Genomic DNA, 3,423 nt, shown 5'->3' on the forward strand with positions numbered 1-3,423 from the left:
CCCCCCCCCCCCCCCCCCCCGGGCTCTGTATTCTCACATTCCACCCCTGAACCCGTCGTGGGCCAGTTCTTGGGCTACTGCTGGGTTATAGATGTTCAGTATCTATCTTCCGGAAGATGGATAGGATTTCCCTCCGTCGCCTCAGGTCCCCATCTCTACGGGGCCGCCTCGCCGCCGATCCGTTGCTTTGCACCGGTGGCGGCAGGGGCTGGGAACTGTGGGGTGTCGCCTGATGCGGCTTCTGGGTCGGGTTTGGCCGGCCGCGGTCTACTGATTCGCTACTCCGGATGGATGGATGGATGGATGATGGATGGATGCAAGGGTCTCGATGCCTTATTCTCTGTTCCTATTATTACTACAGCTGCTGCGGCCGCCACAGCGGTGATCTCTTTTGCCTGCTGTTGCCTCTGTGTGCTGTGCTGTGAATCTGTGATCTGCTGACTGCTCTGCTTTGCTCTGAATGTTCCTAGCCCTTCCGCTCCTCATCCTCTCGACCTTTGTGGCATTTGGATGGGCAGTGCGACTGGGATCAGGATATGAGATGGAATGAGATGAGATGCAAAAGAGGTGGGTTTTCTGTCTTGACTCATGGTCAAAGTACCCAGTGCAAGTGAAATTTTACTTAGGATGACCATATCTGACATTACCCGGACCTATGAATGGGGTGCTGATGAGGGGCGATGATGTTCAACCTTTTCTGAATTGCATGCCATTGAGCAATCAAGGCAGCTGTGGGTATCTAATTTGAGCTGATCTCTCCCCTCTTGAAGCCTATTTAACCATCTCTTATTGTTTGTGGTTCTGTGCCTAGGATGGTCATTCAGATATGCGACAACCAGCGCAGTTCCACTTATATTAGGATGAGTAAATTGTGCAGCAAGAGGTGTGAGGGCTTGGCTTGTATGATCGAGCAAAGGCGAAGCTGAGCCCTCTTAGTACTATTTCAATACTAACAGCTTTGTCTTGCTGTACAATTCATAGTTTTCTTTTTCTCTTGTTTGAGTGTTTCATCTTTCAACTATTGCCAGCCTTCATTCTGAAGTCAGAATTCGGCATTAGGGACTGCTCTTCCATGCACTTGCATGGATGCCCTTTTGGGTTGCAGCATCAAATTAAGAGAAGAATGTTTCCCTTTTTCTAAGAGTTGATTCTTTTCTAAGAGTGTCAATTTCACTTACATGCATGCCTTTTAGAATTTGGGAATGCCATCTGTAAATGGACCCAGTATATACAAAATGGGTTGCTGATGAGTGGCAATGATGATCAGCCCTTTTTAAGGACATGCCTTTGATAAATCGAGGCAGCTGTGGCGTCAAATTTGACCTTGAACCTCTGTGTTGCAGCTTATGCGATCATTCCTTGTTTGACCTTGAACCTCTCTCTCTGCCCTCCTTTCCTGGTGGTGATGGCAACTAGGCAAGCCGTGGCCCCCTTCACACATCATCATCAGGCCCTTTGCTGGTGACGAGCATCCACCAGGTATGCTCGCCCCTTCTCTTCCCTTCCTGTTGTGCTAAACAGAGCACCCCAAACCCTAATGTAAGCTATTTGTATTCGGATCTGATCCAGTTACAAGTATATGTATGTGTTATACCTACAAGCTTTGATTTTATTTATTTATTTTTTGCAAAAAAAAGTCAGGTGTACATGTGTACGCCCTTGTCCTATACTTGGTCCGTCCTCCCCGCTCTTCAGCAGCCGCAAGCAGGGCAGTGGTGGCAGCAAGGGGTCGGAATTGCAAGTCAGGCTTTTGTTTAAGCACTTTCTGCTTGCAATATTTTTATTTGACTTGGAATTTTCAATGCCCCTCTTGAAACATCCCCTCAATAAAAGAGAAAAAGGATAAAAGAAATCTCAATCAATGTTCACTCTACTTCCACTGCTGTATGATCTTCGTTTTTGTTTGTTCTACTCTTGAGTGGCTATGATGATTCATCTGTAGCATTGTTTTAGCTGGTACCTGGGATTTTTGTTCTATTTGTTGCTTAACTAGGATGGCTTGTACATCAAGTAACCAGTTCTACAGCCAACTGCGGCAGCTGATGGCTGTTACCGCTGATACTGATGACAGCTGGTGGCCCGTCTGAACTGACATTGCTGTTTCATTTAAGGGGGGAGAGAGAGAGCTTAGATTGTGTTGCAGCTGATATGGTACCTAATCTGCTATTTGATTTGATTTCTTCAAACCTTTTGTTTTTTTACTCCTTTGAGCTCTTATCTACTTATTTCTTTATGCTCTTTTGCAAGTCCTGCAGTTGATGCTCTACCAATCCGCGATTCTGTCTTGCGTTGCTGCCACTGATCTCAAGGGTCGTTCTTCACTTCCCTTCCTGCTGGATTCGAACCTGGGACCTGGGTCAATATTATTGGGACTAATATGTCCAGTCAGTTCAATCTCACGAGTGAGCTTTGGCTTCCTGCAAGAATGAATAAGATAAAATTCCAATGAGGGGCAATGATCAGCAATGATGTCTGATATAAGCGCCTTTGAGGCAGGCTGCTCTGGGCATCAAACTGGAATCTTCCCTCTCTTGGAAACCTTATCAACTATGCGCTAATGGCTTTGTCCTTGGATGGTCATGCCATTCTTCATGGGTGATAACCAGGACAGCTCCTCTTTCAGAACAGGTTTATAGGGTGGTAAGAGAAGGTGGGGAATGCAGTTATATGATGGAGCAAAGGCGAAGCTGAGCCCACTCAAATGTTTTACTGCTACCCACAGTATTTTATGTGATCGGTTTTTTGTTGAATATGTTGTTGCTTTGTGTTTTATGTCTAACCTATTTACCAACTTACTTTCTTTTTGCTGTATTTGTATAACTCCATGCAGTTACCTTGCCAATTGCGTTCATTGGCAAGTTGTGACATTTCTTAATTTTTGCCGTTAATTCTGCTATATTTGTTTGCAGTATCCTGCTGCAATATCAGTGGTTACATTACCTGAAGATACTTTCAGCTAGCTTAGTGCATCTACAAATTTCTTGCAATAATTTATTGAGTTATGTTGGACCTCCGTGAGTTTGGACTCTGGAGGCATTGTGTTATTGGGAAGTACTAACTTTGGTCATCACAACTATTATATCCATGCTGCATTGATAGTGATGCAAGTTATATATATTTTGGGTCATTGGGTCAACCCAAAAAGTTGATAAAATGAACTAGAATGGTATTCCACGTAAATAATTTGGGAGGATAAATAAACTAGTGCCATGCCATCGTAATTAATTTGACCCAGAAAACGCTATTGGGTACCCACTTGCATTCCTTTTGTTTTTCGGAATTTTTTTGTCACTTTTGTCTGTTGATCTTTCTTTCTTCTTTTGTACTGTTCTTCCGTGGCTGTGATGATTGGATGCCCCATAAAAGTGTTGCTTTTTAGCATCCCTGAATTGTTGTTTGCTTGGGCATTTTTCTCAATTTACT

General features: G+C 44.2%; 1 long non-coding RNA gene across 4 annotated transcripts; it reads left to right on the forward strand.

Annotated features, from left to right (window-relative positions):
- Positions 1-6: 6 nt before the first annotated feature.
- Positions 7-2,955, forward strand: LOC105914155. 4 transcript variants are annotated; one of them, XR_001163787.2, is made up of 4 exons: positions 7-567; positions 1,344-1,479; positions 1,638-2,151; positions 2,248-2,955. It is a non-coding gene; the product is annotated as an uncharacterized LOC105914155 (long non-coding RNA). The 4 variants fall into 4 exon arrangements; XR_001163784.2 differs by having other exon boundaries at positions 1,344-2,151; XR_002677436.1 differs by having other exon boundaries at positions 7-381; positions 471-2,151.
- Positions 2,956-3,423: the final 468 nt, after the last annotated feature.

The sequence above is a fragment of the Setaria italica genome, chromosome IV (assembly GCF_000263155.2).
Source record: "Setaria italica strain Yugu1 chromosome IV, Setaria_italica_v2.0, whole genome shotgun sequence".
Lineage (NCBI taxonomy): Eukaryota > Viridiplantae > Streptophyta > Magnoliopsida > Poales > Poaceae > Setaria > Setaria italica.